The sequence below is a fragment of the Phalacrocorax aristotelis genome, chromosome 8, assembly GCF_949628215.1.
Source record: "Phalacrocorax aristotelis chromosome 8, bGulAri2.1, whole genome shotgun sequence".
Classification (NCBI taxonomy): Eukaryota; Metazoa; Chordata; class Aves; order Suliformes; family Phalacrocoracidae; genus Phalacrocorax; species Phalacrocorax aristotelis.
Window position 1 is genome coordinate 17,541,235 of NC_134283.1, and position 26,468 is coordinate 17,567,702.

The 26,468-nt window shown below is 36.7% G+C and overlaps 1 long non-coding RNA gene across 4 annotated transcripts; it reads right to left on the reverse strand.

Moving 5' to 3' along the window:
• Positions 1-206: 206 nt before the first annotated feature.
• On the reverse strand, positions 207-24,323 carry LOC142061063 (uncharacterized). Of its 4 annotated transcripts, XR_012662042.1 has the most exons (6): positions 24,162-24,323; positions 24,012-24,056; positions 22,627-22,828; positions 11,500-11,585; positions 4,977-9,267; positions 207-2,019 (listed from the first exon to the last, which is right to left on the reverse strand). It is a non-coding gene; the product is annotated as an uncharacterized LOC142061063 (long non-coding RNA). The 4 variants fall into 4 exon arrangements; XR_012662043.1 differs by lacking the exons at positions 24,012-24,056; positions 24,162-24,323 and adding an exon at positions 23,645-24,005; XR_012662040.1 differs by lacking the exons at positions 22,627-22,828; positions 24,012-24,056.
• Positions 24,324-26,468: the final 2,145 nt, after the last annotated feature.

Consider the following 26,468-nt stretch of genomic DNA (forward strand, 5'->3'; position numbering starts at 1 on the left):
TCTTCCCCCATCTACCGGTGGGGGAGTGAGTGGGCGACTGTGTGGGGCTGAGCTGCCGGCTAAACCGCGACAACCATGAACATATACCATGCTACCCTTCACAATAGGTCAAAAAGTGTGCCATTCCTATAAAATATATTCTAAGGATTTTTCAAGTGTGCTTTACAGAATACAAATATGAGCTATGAACTTATGAATAGAAAGGACATTTTATTAGGCTTTACTGTCAATGATTTTCAGCTATTCATTTTATTGAAAGTGATGTCATTTGTTCCACTTCAGTCAAATCAGGATTTGGTCTGTTGTCCTGGTTTCAGCTGGGGTAGAGTTAAATTTCTTTGCAGTAGCTAGTATGGACCTATGTTTTGGATTTTTGCTGGAAATAGTGGTGATAATGTGGAGATGTTTTAGTTGTTGCTATGTAGCACTTACACTGGTCAAGGACTTTTTCAGCTCCCCATGCTCTGCCGGGTGCACAAGAAGCTGGGAGGGGACACAGACAGGGCAGCTGACCCAAACTGACCAACGGGATATTCCATACCATATGGCATCATGCTCAGTATATAAAGCTGGGGAAGAAGAAGGAAGGGGGGACATTTGGAGTAATGGCGTTTGCCTTCCCAAGTAACCATTACGCGTGATGGAGCCCTGCTTTCCTGGAGGTGGCTGAACGCCTGCCTGCCCATGGGAAGTAGTGAATTAATTCGTTGTTTTGCTTTGCGTCCATGTGCAGCTTTTGCTTTACCTGTTAAACTGTCTTTATCTCAAACCATGAGCTGCCTCACTTTTACTCTTCCGATTGTCTCTGCCGTCCCACCAGGGGGGAGTGAGCGAACGGCTGCGTGGTGCTTGGTTGCTGACTGGGGCTAAACCACGACATCCTTAATTATTGACCTCTTTTATTTGTAATGACATCTTTTCCCTCTGCTCGCTTCTCTGTATTGGCAGAGATATATTCAGCTCATCTTTATAAATCTGATAATGTCACTAAACCAAAATTTAAGGTAAGGAGAAATAGCTTCTATGTTTCATTACCTGCCTAAAGAACGAAGGATCTAAACTCCGATCGCAGCACTTCCATATGGCTATACAGTGAAAAATCATAGAGCCAAGGCAACAGCCTAGCTGAGAATACTTGGTTTGTTAAAAGATTTTTTTCAGATCATCAGTGGGTGGCTAAAGTAATTAAACTTAACACAGCATTTATTTTCTGAACAGCTAAAGGCTTAGCTTGTTACACTGAATAGTATTTTGCTCTTGGAGTAAACTCATGGAGGTTATCCATAAGCAGATTCAACTCAATAGCAACTAATGTAACCTGCCTCTGTATTACTAGTGGGACTGCAGTGCTGAGGCTGTGAAAACTCATACATCTTTTGTCATATGATAAGATTTTTTTGCCAGCCTATTCAGTCCATTTGAAACATTTTGCAAAACTAACTACCTCTACAGACTGGCTCTGTGAAATAACTTTGAATATGCATCTTCAACCTTGTGATTATTTCTTCAGTACAGCCTAAATCTGAGGTGGGTTAGATTCTGCACATTAACATAATTGCATTTTCTATACTATTGTATTTTAAACCAGACGAGAACAGCACCACATTGTGTGAGATTAACAATTACGTTTTTATCAGTATAAATACATTATTATTGAAATTGGTTAATTCATATATAAACCCCCTAATATTACTCAACCTCCTTGTGCAGACTTAATAGCAGTGCCAGACCAAAAAAGGAGATATCCCTGTCTTAATATCAAACTTCGGAAAATAATCCATCTTGTCCTATTCGCAGACAGACAGGCCACGTCTCTGAGCACCTTGCAAAATCAATGCTCTCCATGCATGAGACACAAACTCACAAAAGCAAGAATTCAGAGTTTCATAATTTGTTTCATTGTTGTAGCACATATGCGATATGTAAGGCCCCCAGCAGCTCTGACGCTCCTGTTCTGTTCCAGCACAATAGGGTTGAGTTAAGGATTCCGTTGTATCCATATCCCGTCAGTTCTGGTGCCTGTATATGCATTAAAGAAGATGTTTAATGTTATCTGAATTAGGTTTTATGATAATGTTGAAGAAACAAAATAATATTTGGGAAAAGTAATACAGTCCTGTCTCAAACTAAGATACATTAAAACTGGCTCAATATATCATGCAACTCATTATGTGAGATTACACCATTCCTCTGAGCTATGAATTTACATAGTGCTGGAAATCATAAGAGATGAAAAAAGGCACTTGTAGCCAATTCTGTAAGAACGACATTTTTTAATTTGAGAAAATATGCTTTTGCAGGACAGATACTCATATGACCAACCCAGTAAATTTCTAATTCAAACACTAATTTTATGGAACAAAATTTATCAAAGCTAATGTTTTATGATGTGGGTTTACCCATTTTTTATGTTATTATCTTAGTAATTATTTTGTAGTCTCATGAATCCCAGACTTTATGGGATAGATATTGCATTAGCTATGCTTTAATGGATCACAATAACAACTACGTTTAGAAGCACTACTGTATCACATGCACAGAATCCATCACTATGGAGTATTTAAATAATATTAAATCCATAGAGAACAATATAACTAGATGCAGTTATCAAAACAAGCTTCATTCAAAAGGTTTAGAAATCCTCATTCTTTACCTCTTTTCTACTTACCATTACTTAAGTATATAGAGCATGTGAACCTTTCTGTAAATTTTGTAAAAACAATACTTTCAATATTAGCAATACAGAATTAAGCTGCAGGATGGATAAAAATTTGGAATACATCTTGAGGCATTCAGAATGAAAAAAGGCTACCCAGGGACAAAATGGTATTGTATTATTCTTATGCAATTACCATATTATACCATTTGTCATGTTGCTGGCCCATGTAGCCTCATATTCTCTGCCCAGACATATCTGATGTTTTTGCAGGTTAACTAGAGATAAGAGTGTTCATGGTTCTAGACCTCTAGGTTAAGACGACTTTCAGGTCTCCCAAAACTGGAACATGTAGAGTATTTTATTTAAGTATTGCTGACTCAAGGACATCTTTAAGAATTAATAAAAGAACCACAAGCTCAGCACAACTAGTAGAAATCCTAAAGCCTAAAGCCTAAGTTATTTTCTTTTCAGTTTCTCAATTATCAGGGCAAAAGTACTGTAATAAGCTCTTATTACCCAGAAGTGAAGTTGCAAGTAGTACTGATTTAAGAAAAATACTAAAGAAACATAAGGTGGAACAGCATGTTGCCCTGGGAGTAAAACAACCTTCAGCTTCCTTAAGGTAGGTAGATGCTGCTGTGTGAGGGCTCTAGCTGCACTTCTGGCTAAACTTCTAAAGAAAGCAGTTATACTTCTTTGAATACTCCTGCTACCAGAACCCTGAAGGGGAATTAGGAGAGAGCTGGATACTCTTCTAATCTGGGGAAATGGTCAGGGAAAAATAAAGGAGAAGGATACAAACACCAGCTGATTAACATGCATATGTTTTATCTTTAAATTTTCTGAGAAATGTTGCTGGTTTGTTTTCTCTTGTCTTTCCAGCTGCACAGTTATTAAACTTCTGCTAAAGTGTATGAGGAAGAAATGCTATTTTTTGGTTCCAATTTGGCATTCTACACTTGAGACTTCTCTTGTGCGAGGTGAGACTTCTATTGTGCGAGGTAAGCTTAGCTTGCCTTGCACTTGTTGCTGCCTTATGGCATTTAGAGTAGCCTTTGAACACCGTTTTTTTCTCTCTTTCCTATTCTGATCCTACTATTTCCACTTGTCAACTGCTTTCCCAAACTCTGTTCTTACTGTAGCAACAGTATATCTAGGGTCAGCTTCAAATCAATTACTGTAACAGTCTCCCTGATGAACTTCCTACATCTCCTCTTTCTAAGCTGAAGAATTACAAGAATCAAGTAACTCATGTTATTTTCTATTTTTTCCCTGAATTTTCTCATTATTGTGATGTTTGTTACGTTTCTTGACTGCACATCATGTATTTCACATAGATGCTCAGTTTACAAAGCCATTTTGCAATACCACCTGAAAATATGACCATGACTATAATTACAGAGCAATTAATGATTTTTGTAACTTTAAAACAAGCTGTTATGGTAAGACCTATATGTAATCTCAGGCAAGAAAGTGCAAACCAGAGAGTTCAAAAGCTCTCTCTTGGCAACCAACCTCAGAGGCATGTAGAAGATCGAGCACACACACATGTTCAGTAAAAACTTTTAGTAGAAATTTGAGGTTCTGCTTTTGGGCACACTTGGACCGTTATTCACAGAACCCACAATTAAAGCTTTCTTTCTCCTACACCCCTATGGTTTGAACAAATTTGCATTCTCCAAGCACAGCTGGTTACTCCTCTTTTTTCTCCATGGGTTTCACCTCTTTTGCCCAGCATATGAAGGAGATGGAACCCATTAAAAAGTCATTTTAAACCTTCTTTTCCCACCTTCCAGACAATTTTGGAAGGAAAAATTGTTGTCTTCTGAGGCTACTCTACATTAGCCTAACCAGCTTTGGGATTATGTCTCACAGATCTTTTAACAAATTAACAAGCAAGTTCTATTCAGATAACTAAGCATTTAAAATTGGATAAGATATTGATGGTGGTAGAAGGCACTGTATTAAACAAAGACTGACCTACACACTGTTCATGAAACTCTGGTCTAGGCGAAGATCTACAAAGGTACCAAGGTGCCTAACTGCTGTTCAATTCAATGATATTACATTATTTTATTCCTACAGTCTGCACCTCAGAAATATTTACACAAAGGAAATGAGATGAAACTTGGTCTCCCATGCAAGTTCAGGTCATCTTAGGTACAGAAATTACTTGGCAAGCACACAGAAAAAGATACCTGACTGGCATAAGCAGGGAGGTAAGCATTAAGTGTGCAGCTCCTAAATCAGCCACACGTTGCACGGTCAAGCAGAACAACTGTTAAATACTTTTAAAAGTTAGACTCTAGAGACATACCGAAAATGATGATGGGATTAAGCCATATATGATTTTTGAAGATATCTTTTGTGTCTGTAGCATCTGTTCTCATTACGAATTCATTTTCTTATCTATGCTTGGGTCCATTTCTTAGATCTGAATACTTGACAAATATTTCCCCAGGCTTACATGGGTAATCAAAGTCTGAAAATAATACTTTCTAAATGATTAATTCATTAGGAAAATAAAAAGTACATTTGCACCATTTTAGTGCTTCTGCTTCCAATGTAATTTTACATTATGTTGTAAATTATGCTAATATGTATCTATACAATCTCAGCATCTTTAACAAATTAAAAGTAAGGAGTATCAGTGAAAACCAAGTTATATTCACTTGAAATAAATTGAGATGCTATTTATATCTCATACACATTCTTCCCAGTCATGATGGGACTGATGTAAGACCATCACTTCAGTCAGATACTCCTCTCTCTCAGACATTTCCTTGCTCTCTGCTGCCAAAGCCTATTGTTAACTGTTCATAAAAGGTCTTCCTAGAGACTGATATGTTGCATGGGGTCCTTAGCATGTCTCTATTCATGCTGAGATCATGAGATCATATCTTCTGATTTTCTAGCTCTTCTCCTCCAGGTTCTGTGCTGCAGTCCCTTCCTTTTTGAAGTTTCTATTTTCATAGATGACCATTACTTATACTTAATTCTTCCTAACTGCTGTAATTTCCCAAATGTTTTTAATTCCATAAGCTGTTTCCTGTGATCTTCTCCAGACTACTTCTCAGCATGGTTTTCAGTTTTCTCTGGGGCTATATTTTTTTTTATCCACCTCTTCCTCTCTTCTCTCTTCCCTCAACACACAACGGCACTGGCCTCCTTCAGCCATAGCTCATTTGTCTGCTTAGCATCTGTTTGTCATTCATACCCCTTGATGTTATAACACTCATCTTTTTCGTATTCTCATCTATAGCCCACTGTGAATACTTGCACAATGCTTTGGAGTCACCATAGAGCACTTAGTTCTATTTCTTCTGATACAATATTTGCCCCCTTATCTTCAACAGGCTCCTTCTTCCTCAGGAAGTTTTAATATTGTCATCACTATTTTAAATTTACTGTTTCCTGCAGCTGATCTTTAATTAGAAAGCTGTAATGGGACAGTGTATTTGCAGAAGCCCCACTTTTCCAGCCTACAGATATAAGAATCCACTCCTAAACACAGTGTTTGTCAGATGCTAAAATGCAGGCCTTCCATTACTTTTATTACAGATAAGGAAGCCCACTGAAATGTTCTGATTTGTCCAATTGCTTAGAACTCATGAATACCACAAATAAACCAGTATAACTTCATGAAAAAAATGCACTAACACTCTAGAATTATCTTGGGGTACAACAATTGCTAAAATTGGTATGCAGTGGGCATGCTTTTGTAAGTTTCATGTTCTCTGCTTCTCTATGATTCTGTGAATCAATCCAAGCTAAACAAAGTAAAATTTTTGTACAATGTTCTATCCTGAGGCTAAAGTTTTGTCAGTTGCTCTGCAAATATTATAATCAGTATTTATTTTTGACAAAATCTAAAGGCCAGCATCAAATATCAAGGCCCAGCTGTGAAATACACCCATTTTTTACATAAAATAAGAAAGCTTACAAGATTGCATTTGAGAGATAAGGTGAATACAAAACAGATGAAGAAAGCCCAAGGTAACAGTGAGATGATAATGGCTAGTGTAATAAGCAGTGCTACTGCACCTCAACTGCTTCGCTATGATTAAACTAATTTAATAACTGCTACCATGCTAAGAAACGGAATTAACAGCAGAATTGTGGTTTATTGTCTTCTCTCTTCTGTAATTTACTCAGCACCAAAGTATTTATTAGAAACATATTTATTGTGTACTCACTTTTAGACATGCCGTATGTTATTCTACTTATGATGTAATAATTTGTGTTTGGGTCTTTTTATTATTATTTTTATTTTTATTTTTTTAAGTGCTGTATAGAAACACTAAAGCTGAAACTGGAAAAAGTCACTAGCTATCAGTGCTGAATGTGAGATCAATTTCATAGGAAGAAATTCTTGCCTCTAATGACAAGTTTGCTCTAATGAAATGAAGGAGATCAAAGCTGATAGAAAGCAAAGCTATGTAATGAAACAGTGATTTAAGAAGCCTGGGACATTAATTTTATTTTCATTGTAAGATAGGTTACTTGCCTTACTGTTTGGTATTGTTTATTCTGGTGTCTGTACATGGTTTTGATTATATTAATTAGATTATTGGCAAAATTCTAAACTGTTGTAAATCAAAATTGCTCTTCTGACTCCAGTGAATGACAGTGACTTATACCAGCTGATGATCTACCCTTCAATGCCTTACAAATACAGGATAAAGATTTTGCAAAACTTCTAAAAAGTTTGCTTGCTTGTGAAAATGTTACAATTTCTTGCAGTTTTGCAAATGGATAGAATTTCTTGCCGTAAATACTTTAATTAGTATTATAAAATGAATTGAAATTTAATTAAAGATGAAAAAAGCACAGTGGAAATTTTTAAAAGGATAAAACCAACAAGAAACACTCCCAGATTTGAATGCCATTTTAACAGTAATCTGAACCAACATCTGAAACGTGTTATATAATTTTAAACATATACTAAAAATTATTTTCTTCCAGCTTAGAGCAAGTGCAGACTCAATAGTTGTTCCAAAGCTTTTAGTTATTTTTCCCTTCAATCTCTAGATGTAAACAAACAAGAATGCTAATTAAAAATGTTACTTCAGGCAAGAATCTTGTCAAAGTAGTTAAACAGAGTTAGACTCAATCATCAGAAGGTAGTGTAACCTCTAGGGAAAACATTCATAATATAAACACATTGCGTTTATTCAAACAGTGGTTCTCCAACTGTTTGAAAACAGTGCCCTAGCATATTATTGAAAAATATTACTTTTGCTCCTAATAAGACAATCAAATGTGTGCTCACTTTTTAAAATATATAGTAAATGTGACACTTTTCCAAAATGCATTTATGGTACTGTATAGCTGGGCAAGTTTTATATGAGATTGTTTCACCCTTAATTCCTTAAATTTTCCTTGTTCCTCAGAGAATGTTGTGTGCAGTTTCCCCACTATGACTGCAGTTTTACTAAGGTTTATGAAATGTCCAGTGGAAAAGGGAAAAGGTAAACTCAATTTCTAAAATTATGTCAGACTAGTTTGTATGCAGGCACAGTTAACATGACAACAGTTTGGCTATTAAGTTCTTTGTAACAAGGAATGTAAATTCAACAGGATTTACCCGGGTACCTCTAAAGGGCTGGAAACCAAAAGCATTTCTTAGGGTCTGAATCTGGCTACACATACTGCTGCTGCGCCCACTAGAAGGTGACCTAGGCATTTGAGCAGGGAGACCTGTGGTGCTATCACAGCCTGGATGGTCAACAGGCCAGGACTCCAAGGAACATCATGGGGGCACCTGCTTTGAAGTTTAGACACAGCCAATAAGACCTGTCAGACTTCAACATGTAAAGCACTTATGTATGTGAACGGTCCAAAAAGACAAGAACTGATGCCTCTTGAATGCAAGAAAGCTCCACTGAAGAAGGAACACCCTATTCTGCCAGCCCAGTGAGACCTATGACACTCGTTATTGAGGCCTCCATGAAAATCAGTAAAATCCCCAGAGAAGCTGATCACTTTATGGTTCTAGTCCAATAACACTCATTGGCCCTGAAAGGTCTTAAAAGACACAGAGAAGCTGAGAGTTTGCAAGGGCAGGTGATGGAAACAGGCTCTGCCAGAAGCGAAGTGGACCCAGCAGGGTTCACAGGAGCACAGGGCCTGAGAGGCAGCACTGTGAGGTACTTGCTTTGTGCAGAGCCCAGTCCAGGAAGCAAAATATAATCAGTTGCCAGGAAGTTTGCCAGGAAGCAAAATATAATCAGTTTACAAGTACAAAAGCTTCATCTGAAAACTTTTGTCTGTTTTGCTCATATGAAGGAGAAGTTCCTGAGTCTGAATAAGCACTAACAGTCTGAAAATTTACTGATAATGTATATTTATTTACTATCTCATTCTAGGTGTCTCTGGCATACTGCCTCTGCTATGCTTACACACAGAGGGGAATGCTCCTGCAGGAAGAGTATGACCAGGTTCTTGATGCTTTGGATTTGGTTTGGATAGTTTTCTTCTGATATAGAGTGTTAATGTCTCAATGGTTCTGCAGAATTGTCATTAGTTTACCAATCATTATTTTTTCACTTAATTGAGTGTAATGTTACATATTCTCTTACTTTCTGTTTTTGCATGATGTTTTTAACCTGTAGAAAAAATTAAAATGTCAGTTTGACACAGTGCAACAATGGAGACATGCAAAAGGAGCAACAGTAAAGTTTAGCATTCAAACAGATCCTCATATATTCCGTAATACACGTTAATGCAGTCAAGGCAGTTTATATTCAAGATAACAGTCATTCAGTAAGTTGAAATTCTTTTCATGGATGACATTTACCCCACATAATTTTCAGTAAGTTCTATCTAGAAAATTGTCAGGTTGTGTAGTATCAAAAGCTTCATTTCAATGTATTTGAAATAAAATAAAAAACATTTCACTTTATTTCACCTTCCCATTTTTTCCATGTGGGGTAATATACCTATAAATTAATATAAAAATTTGATATTACAAAAAGACAAAGCTGACTTCATAGTAAAATAAATATGTCCATATGCTCAGATGGCTAAGTAAAATTTAACTGTGTTTGTCTATGTATGTTTAGGTAGCTACCTCCAAAAAACAACCTACATGCTACAGTTAGTAATGTAATGAGGATCTGGATAGGTGCTGTAGCTCAATATGCATGTTCAAATGAACTTGCATTCTTCCATAATTTATGCATTTCTTTTTAAGATAATATGTCCTCATGTTTTTCCAAGAATAGATGTATAACTTAGTCTTTTGGGCACTGATCCATTTTACACATTTCCTCATCTACCCTTGCGTTACTGGAAAACTTATTCCAGGATGAAAGCTCAGTTTGTGTAAGAAATAAAAGCAATTCAATCGAAAATAGACGGCTGTTGCACAAACACATTTATACTGTGTTACAGACAAATGCTGACACTTATCAGTATAATTTAGAAGCAACCAAATAAACTCTTTCCAATGGATCAAATTTTTAATGGGTACATTTACATAATATTTGCATTGAACTTAGAACAGAGCTATGTATAATGTTTCAAATAGGAGTGCTAAAATGGTGTATTTCTTTCCCATTGAACTAAGATTTTATGTTTCTGGCAACGGTTTTGGAAGATAATATACTTGTTAGCCAAAAAATCCATTCAGAAAATAAGCCTACTCCTACTTTGATGTACAAATGTAACAGAGCTCTTTAGGAAGGGATATGACCCATCTTTGCACATTGTATTCTTTTTTTTACCTAATATCAAAGATGTTTATCTCAGTGAAAGGCTTCTCCATTAATATTTTCCTTCTTTTCTTTCTAGGCTACTCTCAAGATGAATGAACTTTATCTTTTCAGGAAGTTAAAATTTTTATTTAAAATGTGAAATCTTTTTGAGTCACAGGGTTAAGTGCATGGTTTCAAAGCTGATACGCCTTGAACATATGGCTTTCTTAGTTTTAGCTATATTTAACATTCTTTTATCTTGAAATATTTTGCTCAATTTCTCAGAAATGCCATTTGTTTAAAAAAACCTTTTTGAGAATGAAGTCTCCAGCAGGACTATCTCTTTCCTCTATTTATATACAGGACACAATCCTGGCAACAGTTTAACTCCAGCAAGTTGGAGAAATTCCACCTGGACTAAGCATCCCACAATCAAACTGGCTGTGTGTTCCAGAAGATGGTTCACTATCAGATGGCAAATGAGAGTATGTTGCATTATTCTTTGCATCAAGGGAAATAAAACCAGTTATGAAAAATTTTACCTCACAGGGGTGGGCCTACATTAATCTACTTCAAGACTGGCCTTTCTCTCAGGGTGTTTTACACTGCAGTTTTTTTAAAGTGCCCCGAGTCAGATTGGGATTCCTACTGAATCTGGCAATAGTATATTTCATTCTAGACTATATACATTTCATTAATACTTTGTTTAAAAAACCACCATTCCCAGACATTTGCCTATTAAATGTTTCAGCTGAAGTATCAGGACTTATGAGATACAAAATCTAAATCAACTCAACAGAAAATATTTCAGTATTTCATAGTTATTCAGAAGAGAAATCCTAAAACATGCTTTTGGGAACCATACTACTTCCAGTATCATTAGTAAAGAACCAATCCTGAATAAACATAAAGCATTTTGAGAGCTGCAATAATGAAAACGTATACACACTTCATGTATGACTGGCACCATTTCCATTAACGGAAGTGTTCTCTTAAGCAATCTGGATTGATCCAGAGTGTCCATCCCTAAGAAAATGCAATACCTCTTGTCTTATAGGTGCATAGTAATGATATTACATAGCAAGATAAGGCTACTTGATCTATTAAAATTACAAGAAAGAAACAACTCTTGAAGATACTTACAATTAGGGTACTCTTTAAAAAGAAGACTTGAGTGCCACCTCCTTCTTATCGCCCGAGTCTCACATCCAACTGGTTCTGCCCTTACACTTGCACAAGAAGAAAAGGGAAAAGTTTAAGGTTTTAATGAAAAAGTTGGCATCCAATCTGGGCTAATCAGACACGTAGATTCTCCCCACTTGCAGATTCCAGGTGAATTTTCTAGCCACCTCCACAATACCTTCTGTTTCAATTCTTTCAACTTCCATTACTAAATTTTTAATTTGCAATTTCTACAATTAGGTAGAGTTAATGTAGAATTATTGTAGAAATATTTCTACAATATTCTAGAAATATTTACTGGAACAGAGATTCAAAATACTTTTACATAGGAGGGGCTAATCCTAACATTTTGCATTCTAGTGCAGAGGCAGCTCTCCTACTTAGACCAATCACTGGAATCTGGATACAGTTACCTTTTTCTCAGAAAAGATTTATTTTTAAGGAAACTAAGAGGATTGTATGAACCTTTCTGTTCTTAATGAGATGGTATTTTCTGATGAAAGACATTTTTCTCAAAGGATTCTTAATATTGCTCTACAAAACAGATTTGTCATTAGAAAAGGTAGCTAAAGCAAATTATCTGTTAAAGTGTGCTGTACAGTCCCTTACTTCCTGGAATGTTCCACTGAGTTTAATAGAAATATGTTACTAGAGAACTACTACTACTCAGCATGAATAATTGTGAGACTCTACCTACCATATATCTGTCATGATCATCTAAGATCAGTGGTCTTTGGGACAATGTATTCCACTATAGCCTTCTTAGAGAATATTCAAACTGTGTAAAATAGCACAAAACCTTGCAAAAGCTACAGATAAGAAACTCAGATTGATTTTCTAGTACCATTAGGTCTATTACATCCAAGTACCTTAAAATTGAATAATAATTTTTAAAAATTACAAATAAAAGCCTAACTACAGTTACAATGACATAAAAATAATGATGATAGACTACAGTGATGACAGTTCAAAAGGGATATAACTTATCTGTGAGATTTAAGTCTGTGCTGCTAGTACTTTTATTAAGAGGTAAACCTATACATTGGGGATTTCTGATCATGAAATATATTGGAATTTACATTAAGGAGAGATCACTACTCATAGACATTATTATTTATAAATTATATCTCTTTTATGTATTGCATACACTACCAGATTTATTTAAAGGAGTGCTGACATTGAGAAATGAGTATAAATAAAAAAAGACAAAAACAATCCCCAAGAAAATTAAGCACTGAAATCAGACCAAAATATTAAATAAAAGAACTGTACCAGCAGCTTGGAGCACCACTTCCTAAGAAACATGTACAGTAGCAAAATCTATTTTAATTGCATATGGGGACTTTGCCTGGATTATGCCTAGGCACATGACAAACTACTACCAAGTCCCCTGTTGGGAGTAAAGGACAAAAAGGGCTTTTACTTGGCTCGTTGCCACCTTTCTCAGCAACAATAATTCACTAGTCACAAAACAAGAGTCCCCTGCATCAAGCCAGTCAACCCTAGGGAGGCTCTGGCTGGCAGCAGTTCCAGGCAGCTCCAGCCTCCCAGTGCCAAGTGCTGAGGACTGCCAGTCCTTCTCCTTAGCATCAATCAAACTGGGCTCCCCATTTGTCCCCTCTTTTTACCTCTCTTCCTCGTTGCTCTGGATCACCTTCCTTTTAAAAACTATTGCATAGCAAAAAGAGGCCATTTAAGACTTCAAGTCATTAAATATTCTCCTGATTATGGAGTAGTCATATTTTATGTTTCAAAATGGTACAAGATTTCATTGCCTCTGGCAAGAGCAATATGTACAAGTCTGAGTAGGCCATCATGAGTAGGAACAGAGTAACCAATAGTTTACTGACTAAATAAAGAACAAAAACTATCATTGGGGCACAAGCAAGGGTCATAATAAAGGATCTGGATGGCTTCTAATTCCTTAACAGCCTACAGGGATCAGAGCTCCTATGAGAAGTGAGTTGTATAGCTCCTGTAAGCACTCAATATATGTTCAAATGTTCAAAATATTTGAACATCCCTCAGATGTCAGCAAAGATTAACCATAAAATCAAGAGATCTTGTCAGTCTGGTGAACAGAGAACAGTCTCAGCTACCCAGAAACTCTGTTTGAATGGCAAATAGAGGAACAAGCTATAGAAGAGATCATTTGCAGTATACTTTTTCCGATACAAATTTATGTATCTTTACAGACAAGGGAAGGTGTTCAACAATTCAGTGTCACTTGCCATCATGATACTACCATACAGACTTAGTCTCCCTCCATCTTCTGAATTCCTAATTTGATCATACTATTGCTCAAAATGACATTTTATCAGTTTCCCCAAGAATCACACAAATGTTGAACTAATGCCTAGTAAGGAGGGTTTACTGAGACATTATTCAACATTTTGTATACTTGCATTGAAACCTGTTCTTCTATTTTCTAGTGCAAATCTAAATCTTTCTTGGCTAGAATAGAGAATCTTATCGCTGGCTTGATATTGTATAAGAATATTCTTCCATTAACTTTTATAAGTTTTTCAACTATCTCAGCACAACCATATTTGCTTTTCTTATAGCACTGTATTGGTTTTAGATCTGCCTGATTAAATTGTTCTTCAACAGGGAATAGCACACAACTTCAGAGTAAGCGTTCTCTGAAAATGACTCAGTTCCAGGGCTTATGCAGAAATGCTAATGTAATGTATCCTAAATACATGCATTTCATTGTTTCTGTAATAATATATCCTGACTCTGAAAACAACACTATGCCCAAGTATTTAATTTAAGAGACCTTAAATATGCGTATGTCTTAGGGTTCTTTTGGAGAACTTCCTGAAACTTTTGTTTTGTTAGTTTCTCTAATTTTTTTTTCTTTAAATGGTGTCCATCCCCCAAGGCAACCTTAATAAAGTCAATGAATTTATACAGGTGGAAAGGACAAAAATGCAATCTCTGGATTATAAATAGTGGCAACATTGGTCACACCATTAAGCCTGACACAAGACCCTTTTAATTTAAATGTAATCTCCAAAAGACCAAACTACCAGCAACACACTCTCATTAAAATCTGTAACAGATGCTCAAGCTTTGACCCCTTATTGTTCTCCTTATCGAGAAGTGGCTGAGTCATAGTATTAATAAGCCATCACTCATTTAAGTGGTCATTCACTGCTGGGTGGGGAAAAGATAGGCTCATCCTTTTGAACTGGGAATAGGCAAGCATGGCTGCTGTAATAGGCTGTGATTATTTTCACTATGAATGCTCCCCCAGCTTTCAAAAATTAAAAGGAGCACTCATTTTCCTGCTTGAGTATTTCTCACTCTGGCAAAAAACGAACACTTTGAAATGTAAATGATTTAATCTTTGAAAACCCATGCTTCAGAGGGAGGTACAGCTTCATCTACAAAATGAAGCCATTTTAGGAAATGATTATCATTGTAAAATTGAGGCCAGCAGGGAGTCTGAGTTCAAACTCTTAGAATATCAGCAGTGTAACAAGTTTGATCTTCCTTACTGCATTGCTTGCATTTGCTTCTCTGGGTTCCAGCAGAGAGCCATTGTCAGTTGGAACTTGTTCCCACTCGTTTCCCTTGGTTAAATAAAATAGTTATGCCTATTATTTAGAGTTAGTCTCATAAAATTCAGGGCAAGACTAAAAATAAAAAAGGAAGTTCCACTTATTGTGATTAATATACACTATGTGCATATACAACTTAGAACATTAAAAGGTTGACAGCCGTGAAGGCAATATCTTTTTTATGCATAGTTCAGGCAATAGTGTTGGGTAGTGTTACTATACTGCCTTACCAATGTTTGGGAAGGAGACCACCCATAATGGTGAGATAATATTTAATTTAAAATTTAAACGTTAAGTCCTTAATCTCTCTTCTGTGACTTCCAGATAGGATGACAATTGTTGTGGTGGCAGTATAGGGTTTTATGGTACCAGCAAGGCTCATTATGAACTGGTGGAGATGATAAATTTGTATCACAAAGACCGGATAATAACAGATACCATATGACAACAGCCATTGACATGAACTACAGAATCTGACCAGTATGGACAGCTTCTCTGCACTGATGGGCATTTCAGCTGAAAATTATGGAAATCTGTCAGAAATTAGGATCAATCTGTGTGAAACACATCTCAGATGTGAGGAGTTACAGGATGTTATTGGTGATCTTGAGATATAAGTTAATCATCTTTTAATCAGTGTTGTATGCTAATTTTCAGTGGAGTTACTTATCTCTCTGCCATTCCTGAAGAGCCATTTCTGTCTCCCAGCCTGATACACTGAAAAATATAGCTTAAAATTAAAATGTCAAAATGGCCATTTCCTTACAAAGATCCTTGCTACACCCTTGAAGTTACAAAAAACTAGACAAACACCCTTCAACAGCAGAGATGAAACTCTACAGTTACTCTGTGCAGGAAATACATCCATGTATCCACAACATATGAGAGAAAAATACCAAATTAGGCAGTATTCAGTATCTGTCCGATACTTTGTGAAAGGATAGGTGAGAATGAAGGGCTGCTTTTATTCAAGTAATGCAGTATAGTTTGAAGTAGGTCTAGAAGCTGGGTAGCCAAACTTGCAGGATGCTTGTCCAAACCAAACTTATGGTAGTTTATCTTTACTTACTAATGACGAAAAGCAAAATATTGGCAGTGTTTTTTCATGTTCCACAAAAAGAGAAGAAAAAACCCAACATGTTTCTATAAACAAACCCCCACAATTTTTCAAAATGTCCAGAATGCAGAAAAATATCTTAAAATATTTGAAAAAAGATAAAAGAGAAAATCTAAACATCCAACATGCAGCCAGTCTCATTGCTTACTGGTTTTTCTGGGTTTAAGCAGGTGTTTTATTTGTGTGCACTGAAGTGTGAGGCAGCTGTTCTCTCTGAGGTATGAAGGACTCCATTATAAGCACCACCCGGCTCCCCTGCCAGGCAAATTTGGAAGCTGGGTGATTGCCACAGCAGAGGAAAGCTCCACACCCTTCCCTTTGGGCAGGACTTCTTTTTCTTAGTAGAACTATATACCTGACAAGTCCTGCAGATGCAAAACGAGGGAATGTGACCAGGAACAAATGTGAGAAAATGTCATACAGAGTAAATTGAGGCATTAATGCACATGGTCAAGAGCATCTTGGTGACTCTTGGAGACTTTATGTGAGTTCTGGATGACACTGACCTGAAAGATAGCTGTTTAGTAGAAGACTGTCCTCTTACTATCAATATTGCTCCTTTGGCTACTTAAAGGTATCTATGAAGTTTTAGATTTGATGCTTATAACAGAAGCCAGACAATGAGAGGGTCTAGAGCTGGATGAACATAAAATTAAGAATATATGTTTTGATGAACTGATACTGCCAAAAGCTATCCAGATTGTAAACTCCCTGGGGCAAAGACTACTCATTTGTTTGTACAAAAACTTCAACATACTGCTTATTTGTTAGTAAGTAAGATATCACTCAGGCTTTCCCCATCTCATACCCTGTAAGAGAGGGGCCAGAGCACAGAAGGGAGAAGGATGCAATGCAGTGAAACTTTATGGAGCTAGAAGGGAAATCCAGGAAATGCACAAAGATTCTGAGATCTGAACTTTTAAGCAGACTGTGACTTTAACCATAAGAGAATTTATATTATTATGATTATTATTAACTCTATCTTATTGCCATCAGTGCTTAATTTTGTGGCTCCCAGTTACTTTTCTATGTTGCTGAAGTAAGTCTAATATCTTAATTAGGTTTCTCAGAGTACTGAAAAGTGAAGTTCAGATCAAAGGTATGAGCACAAACTCTGCATGTACTGTTAAACTTGAGATGATAGGTAACAACGGTACTGTTTGGATTATGCTTCTTTAGCTCCACATTCTGGGCAACTAATGCAGTATTTTATACAACATTTTTTGAGAAGTTGAAATCAACTCTGTATGACAACTTCTGAAAATCGTGAAGTAGGGAGCTTAGCTACTCGCTTAGAACTATTTAGGAATGATCTGCTTTGAACTACTTAACAAATACTGTGCTTTGTCATTAACTCATTAGCTCTGAAGTTCCCACAAACTGCTTCCAAGTAATTTTCTTAATATTCTCTTCAGTGGCAGATATTTTACAAATTAAATCTATTTTTCACATTAGCCTAATGAACAAGAAGGCTGATGTAATCCACTGGGGGAACATATATTCTAGTTTTCATTCATGCTTTAGAGTATTGTCGCAGCTCAGCACAAAGGAATAATCTGATTGTTTCTCATAAAGCAAGAACAAATCATGATTGAAGGATTTCTTCTATTTAAAGCTATGCTTTGCAAAGCCTGTTGAAGTTGTTAGAAGAGTCATCTCTGATGCGTACACTAACTACACAAAGCTGCTGCACATGCCATTCAAGAGCTAATTTAGTACCAAAAGGCCAATATTGCTGACTTGCAGATTATAAATATCACAAGATATTAATTTATTTATATTTAAATCAGGCTAAAAGATTAAGAGAACTTTCAGTAGATTCATTTACAATTAAAATGAGTGTAAATTTGAATTACTTTTTATTATTTGGTACAGCTGGGATTTGAAAGAGTTGCCACCAGAATGATGCATTTGCCCCTGACAAAATAATGCAAAATTTGTGTTAAGTGGGTGAAAGAGCATTAGATTATAGCACCTTGTAGGTCAGTTGGGAAATACAATATGTATTCTGATTATGAGAAAACAGAGTGAACGGCAAAAAACAGGTGCTGGGCGTTTCAGTCTGCAGTGACGGTAGGGGACAATTGCAGCACAGAGGCTAGATTCCCCCTGCTATCTTTCTGTGGTCAGACTGTAAAACTAGCAGGGGCAGCTCTCATACGTTTGACCTCTGGGCAAAGATAACTCTTTCATACCCCCTGTTCCACTTTTCGACTTTGTATCCAAGTCCTCTGCTATAAAATGTAAAACCAGCACACAGAACACACTGCTTTGGAGGTCTGCCACTTGCATTCAGGCAACCATTTGTACTTTTGCAGGCGTAATCAATCTCCTGTTGCTATCAGCAGGGGAGTGGAGCTTTGCTGCTTTATGGCTTAAAAGTAGTTTTGTGCAAATTCTACTTCCCTGCCCCCTCCCTTTAGCTCCACTACTCACAGGATTTCCAGGGACATGGGCTAGAGCTGAGAAAAGCAGCTTGTTTAATTTAAGCACAGAGGGGTTTTTTGTGTGTGTGTTTATATTTTCTCTCCATCTATTAAGGGGTGAGGGGGAGAGACTTCATTTATATGTTAATATTAGCCAGCACCCTGACTAAACTGACAGAACTATTTCATGGGAAGCTGACAAATTTTGTCAGCTAGGCTATCTTTCCACATCTCAATAGCGGCAATAATCTTGATTAGCAAAACAATTGGGGGCCAAAGAAGTCCTGCTGCTCCAAAGACCCTCTTCTCAGGTTACAGTTTGCTAATGTGATGAATCCAGAGAGTCCTTCAAGCTTGAAAAAATTCCCCAAAGCAGCTGAATTTAGGCAAATGAAGAGAACCATTTTGGAGGCTGGACAAAAGGGGTTAATTTGATTGACCATGTCTCCATAGTCTTATAACAATCATTTACTTAACAAGCATACAGAGAGTCATTCCATGGAAACTGGTGGAGTTAACAGAGGAAGTTCGAATAGAATATCTGTTTGTCCCAGATGTGTGGGAATTTTAGCCAAAAAACAACAACACATAATTGCTGCCTGTGGTATTGATTCTTACACAGAAACAACAGCAGAACTAAAGGGCTCTAAACACGTTATGAAGGCCTTGTCTATGTAGCAGTACAAGCTTCCATTTTTATTAGCTCGTTACATTGCTAATAAAGTAATTAGAAATTAACTGTTTCAGGGAAATGAAATTAATTAAAAAGGTTTGTGCAATCCTATTTTCAGTGCAATTTATGGCACCTATTTCTGTTTACAAACATAAGTTATTTTATAATATTTTTAAGGCATAGCAATTCATCTTCACACTGTTTATTGCATTATTAAATAACAATCTATATTCTGAATTATATTTATGCAACTCAAATCTGGTATTTTTCTTCCAGTGGAAATATGCTGCATTAGCATTAACATAATGGTTACTAGAATTATAAGTAGATGGAAATTTACTTGGTCCAGGTTAGCATAGAATATATAATCACAATATAACATAGCCATCTTGGTTTGTGCCCTATCCCACACTTATTTATGAATAATTAATTTATAAATCTGTCATAAGTTGATCTAAAATAGTTATTATTCATGAGATAAATTCTGTCTAATCCTGTTTGATGGCTGATGCAATTTGTAGACTTGCATTGAAAAGTTTACAATAAAAAGTACTAAGTAAAACTTCATCTCTTTTCACACAGTTTCCCCCCTCTATTTTTGGAGTAATTTCTTTATTTTGTTACTGAAATAAAAGTTACCATTTATATAATGTTTTGTAACACTAAGGGATTTGTTCTAGTGTGCACACACTGGTGATTATTAACTTAAGTATATGTTTTCCCAGACATGAAATACAGAGTTCAAATCTGGATGGCGGCCAGTCACGAGTGGTGTTCCCCAGGGCTCAGTGTTGGGGCCAGTCCTGTTCAGTATCTTCACTGATGATCTGGATGAGGGGATCGAGTGCACCCTCAGTAAGTTCGCAGATGACACCAAGCTGGGTGGAAGTGTCGATCTGCTGGAGGGCAGGAAGGCCCTACAGAGGGACCTGGACAGGCTGGATCGTTGGGTCGGAGCCAACGGTATGAGACTCAACAAGGCTAAGTGCTGGGTCCTGCACTTTGGTCACAACAACCCCATGCAACGCTACAGACTTGGGGAGGAGTGGCTGGAAAGCTGCCTGGAGGAAAAGGACGTGGGGGTGTTGGTTGACAGCTGGCTGAACATGAGCCAGCGGTGTGCTCAGGTAGCCAAGAAGGCCACTGGCATCCTGGCTTGTATCAGGAATAGTGTGGCCAGCAGGAGCAGGGAGGTGATCGTGCCCCTGTATTCGGCACTGGTGAGGCCGCACCTTGAGTACTGTGTTCAGTTTTGGGCCCCTCACTACAAGAAGGGCATCGAGGTGCTGGAGCATGTCCAAAGAAGGGCAACAAAGTTTAGAGAACAACTCTGATGAGGAGCGTCTGCGGGAATTGGGGTTGTTTAGCCTGGAGAAGAGGAGGTTGAGGGGAGACCTTATTGCTCTCTGCAACTACCTGAAAGGAGGTTGTAGCGAGGTGTGTGTTGGTCTCTTCTCCCTAGTAACAAGCAACAGGACGAGAGGAAATGGCCTCAAGCTGCGCCAGGGGAAGTTTAGGTTGGATATTAGGAAAAACTTCTTCGCTGAAAGGGTTGTCAGGGATGGGAACAGGCTGCCCAGGGAGGTGGTGGAGTCTCCATTCCTGGAGGTATTCAAAAGAAGGGTAGATGTGGTGCTTGAGGATATGGTTTAGTGGTGGACCTGGCAGTGATAGGTTAGCTGTTGGACTTGGTGATCTTAAGGGTCTTTTCCAACCTTAACTATTCTATGAATCTATGATTCTATGATCTGGCTTTGATGAGTTTCAGAACTAAACCCTACTTATACATTCTGCAAGTATGAAAGAAGGACAACTTATCATGAGGAATGAGAAGATGACAATCTCTGGCATTTTTGTTTCTTGTTCTTTTGTACATCTGTGGTGCTATACATGCCATTTAACAGGAGTCACTCTTTTAAAGGTGCCAGTTATGATCATGAGGATTTTGATACATTCATTATTCTCCCTTTACACTTCAAAATATTTTATTGATAACTTAGAATCTATGATGAAAGTCTCCAACTTAATTAACTTTAACATTAGCAAGTAAGTTTCCTTCAAATTCAGTCAAATTTGTGATGGCATGTGAACGGGAACATGTTTTTAAAATTTATTACCTGCAGACTTAAAGATAAATACACAGACAGAAAGATTTATCCAAACAGATTTGGGCCACAGTTGGCATACTCTTTCACAGTGATAGCGGTCAGGAGAAAGAGCATGCAGAATCTCCAGTCATAAAACACCTCCAACATTTAAGATAACATAGATTAATGTTTATTTATATTTAATTTTTAAGATGGATATCTGAACTGTAGCATCAGAAGTTCCTCTCATCCCTTGAAATCAATGGAGTGCCTTTAAAGATTAAGTAATACAGATTACTCAGAAAACTCTGTTTGACAGCAGTTGAAATTTTGCCTGAGTTAAAAGGTTTACAAATAATGTGGCACACTTGCAACCAAATGAAGCAGACTTACAAGAGTTTTCTCCCCTTGCCCTCCCTTTCCCGATATTTGTTTGAAAACTGCACACAGTATCTATTTTTCAGCATTCTCTGCTTCCAGTTGTTCATAACTGGTTTAATTTTTTAGGAAGCTGAGGGGCTCTCTTTTATGCCATCTGTCACACAGTACCATAGTGAAAAAGAAAAGGAAAACACACTATATGACTAACATCAAACTGCTACATGCTCATTAAGAATCATGTATTTTTTAATCATATAAGTCTCTACCGCTACACAAACATCCATTTATAACTCTCATTTAAGGCTGCTTTTTACAATGGCATAGGTTACAGTGACAGTAGCAGCAGAGAAACTATGCAGCCCTCATGTGATGAGGCTGTTAAGGAATTCAGTCTACTTGTGGTAAGAAATTTTTTAGGCTTTCATTTATTCAACCTTTCAGAACAGCAGACATCATCTAAATCTGAAGTTTTAACCCAGACCAAAGCTTCCTTATGGCATCACACTTGATTTGCTTCTTTTTAGGTTATTATGGTACAATCTTTCAAACAACTCCTAAGCTTGAAATCTTTTGCACAACTTGAGTGGGCCAGAACTGTGATGCAGATTATGCACATCTTGGACTCTCACAGTGACTCTGAGTAAGGCTTGGAAGCTCTCACTGGAGGAAGGACTTTTCCCCCTATAGCCAGTGTCACAGATAGCAAAAGGCACTGAAAGGCAATGCATTCTGGTCTCATGATGACACTGAAGCAACCTCTCTCTCTGAGGGATCTTAGAGGAGGCAAAGATGGAGGCAGCCTGGAAGTTACACAGAGCCTTGGGGTTCTTTTCCTTACCAGTTCCTTGTGATATAGGGTATTTCCTTACAAATTTTTGTTGATATTTACACAATGAGTTCAGACAGTGACTGGCCATAGTTCCTTTCAAACTGTAACTGTTCAAGTGACAATACATATTCTCTGCTTGATGCATTGCTATTGAGAGACAGACAGCATCTCCTTTAAGGTTTTGTTTAGGCAGGATATCCAAAGCTTCTTTCTGTAAAAAGATAGAACTAGCATAGGTACTAATACTGCTCCATGCTAATTTTGCCCACTTCTGACATGATTCCAGAAAGATGGTAAGTGAAGAAGAAACGTACATTAAACACTGACATAAATGCTTTGCACAATTTTAAGGAAAGTGGCTTTGGTCTGGTTCCAAATATCATCAGCAGGCTGAACATAGAGAGCAATATTTAGTTATAGATTAATAATCCAAAGTACAAATAGTCTGAACAAATAAAGAAAATATAAACCCACAATATTAAGGAAACCAGAGGACAAAGATCACTCTAAATTCTCAGTGCTATATTATTTTAAAGTGGTGACACAAACCATACAGAAGTCATGGAACTCTGTGATGCCAATATCAAGGTAAATCAGCCTAAATCATACATGCCACAGAGAGTTATGAAATGTAAAAACTAATTAAAGCATGTGGAGTTTAAATGAACAGCAGTAAATCCATTGAACCAGAAAATGCAAAGTTTTTCAAAAGTTCTCAATTAAACTCCTTTAAGTTGGAGAGTGTAATGCCAAGCTATATATCAAATAATCAAGAAAATTCAACAAGAAATCAAATGAACTGTAAAGTTCTGTTATTCTTATGTTACAGTAAAATGTTAATACCACTGGAATCAACTTAAATTATCCAATCTCTGCTTATAAGACGTTACCTGAAATAAGTAACTGATTATTCACTTTTCTATGAGTAAATGAAGAAAATGAAAGAAAGGATTTCTTCCACTAGGAAAACAGGAACACACTTCTTTAGAGAGACAAATTTTGAACTATCACAAAAACTGCAACTCACCTTACATGGTCTGATTTTGCACTGTGTTTTGCAACTGCTCATCCTGTAGCTCATGCATCATTACCACTGAAGAATTATTCTGAGAAAGTTAGATGTAGCACAAGCCAGAACACTATGTAAAACCTGCTCCCTAGTTCTTCAGTGAAGAATTAAACTATGTGTTTTGTAAAAAAGCTGATTTTTTTCCATGAATTTTGCATTCATTCTCTGACAATAATTTTATTATATCACTATTTTAGGGCATAAACAATTTTCTGTCATCCAATGATAATACCAGAATGGTCATCCGTCTATCACTGTAATAAACCTATTTTGTCAGAAAAGCTTGTTAGATATCACACGATGAATGCCTAGGCTATCTAATTACCTATTATCCATCCACCCCAGACAATCTTCAGGCTGTGTTTCTCCTCTAAAAATGAAAGCACACAACATTGTAGATCTCTGGTCATTGGCACATGAAAGCATTCCCATAATATCAGAGATTATTTATAAATAATAATTCCTGCAAATTTACCTGCTCCTACTCCAACAAGGATCTTTTCAAAATAATCCTTACTTCATGATCAGAAAAAAAAATGTTAAGGTTGATAAATGTATATCACAGAGCCAAATAATTTTGTGCTCTGGATTTATACACAGATACTTTCATTACTATTGTGGTTTACTTCATATCTTTCCTCAGATCTGTTACCTAATAATATTTTATCTAGGTGAAATGTCACAGAAATGGCAATACCCCCTAGTGAAATATAAACTCTGAACTTGCACAATTTGAATATTCTTTCACAAAAGCAACTTGGTCATATTTCCAGTTGTTTTTCTTTATTAATTAATTTTGCCTTATAAATAAATAGAAATATTGAAAATAAATAAATAAAAATATTCCACATGCTTACGTTTTGAGTTTAGCTGCATAAGTCTACGTTTATAAATAAAACATCATAGAGAAATAAAAAAAGATAATTTTTCATGCTTTGACTTTACACAATTTATACATTAGGATATCCTGAACAGTATCATGTTTAGTAACACTTCTGTCATAACTGAAACTTCCTTCTGTCCTGTCAGCTTCAATTCCCCGTGTTATTGCTGAGTGTGTATAGTGCTAAATGATTCATATAGTGCAATGCACAAAGCGGCTTTCTTTTATTTTCTAAAGAAATGATTTCTTGTCTAGACTGCGCTCTTCCTAGAAAGGTTGGACTAGATGATCCCTGAGTTCCCTTCCAACCTGTGATTCTGTGATTTCTCTAAATTCTCAATGAGAATAGCATAATCAAAACACCTGTATCTCTATGAGAGATTATCCTTTCAGGAATCATTGACAGTCATAGTTACTGATGTAATAGTTCACTGATTTTTATTTCCCCCCCCCCCAGAATATATATGTTATATACACAATACACACAATAGCAGGTCTCCACCTGCTATAAATAACATGCATGCATGCAACAAAAAAATAGGTTGCCTATAACTCTGACAGAGACACTGCATCTGTAAGATCCACAGAGGCTGCAGTAAATGTTGTAAGGCTCAGGTGAAACAAAGCATTTAGCCTTAGGAAGCACATGAGACACCTAGCATCACTGACTCCTGCTTCAGTAAATCATATTTCAAGTTTACATTGAAATGAAAAAAAAAATGGAAGAAATTGTAAAATCTTCAAGAGGATAGATACTAAAAGTCAGTATAACCAGATAATGGCTTACAGCTTTATTGACCATGTATCAACACACCAGGTTTCATGCAGATGGTTACACTGCAAGGCTACATCCCAGAGTCACAAAATCTTCATCAGTAAGGTAGCTTGTAGATTCAACAAATCCAGTGAGATTATTCAGTTTTACAAGCTAGAATGTATATTTTAAGGAAACATCATGGCTAATCGTATAGGATTCAGGACAACTGAAAATCCAAATCAAGAAAGAGATCTGCGACCACAAAAATGTTTGGTTCCTGATAAACACAATACAGGTAAGACAACCATGTCCTTACTTTTCAAGGGTCTTAAAGATTACTCCAAAGAAACACATGAGCGAAATGGGAAAAAAAAGACCCGACCCAACCCAACACAGAAAACCAAACCTCAAAAGACAGTGTCACTTTGTGTCATGAAATTCACATTCAGGTTTTCCACAACTTATCCAAAGCTACTATGATACAAGTCTGGAGGGCTGCTATTAGTGCCTTTTCCCATGTCTTATCCCCTCAACCTCCATGCATTAATAATGAGCTACGCAATCCACATGCCATGTGATATAGTCATCAAAAAGTGATGTACCTGCACATAACACATACAAAACAATATGAGAAGATACTTTTAAAAAGAAGATAGAACCTTAAACATTAATAAGTAGCAAATCTGTGAAATCAAAGCATTTTCCTCCTTTTTTTATAACAGCCTTTCATTCTTTTTATGATTCGTCTTCGAAAGCTCTTAAATTCTTTCTGTGGATGACAGTTGATATTGTTCTTCCATCCTACTGCAGACAGCATAAGGGAGGGAGGGAAAAGAAAAAAACCCTATTGTACATCTTTTCGTCTCTGAAACATGATTTTTATAATTAATATATACAAGTGAGAAAAGAAAGGTACGTTATAATGAAGTGCAATTAAGAGGTGTTTGTTCCTGTCCCACATGTAAGATGACTATAATTTCCTTGGTTGTTTAGAAGTCAACCATTATCATTACATTTCACACATCTTTTCTACCTTTTTTGCACTTCTGATTTTGTTTATTTTCAATTAAAACTCCAAATAAACATGAATACAGAAAATCTGATATTCAGGTAACACCAACTTTTAATTATATTGTGCAGTG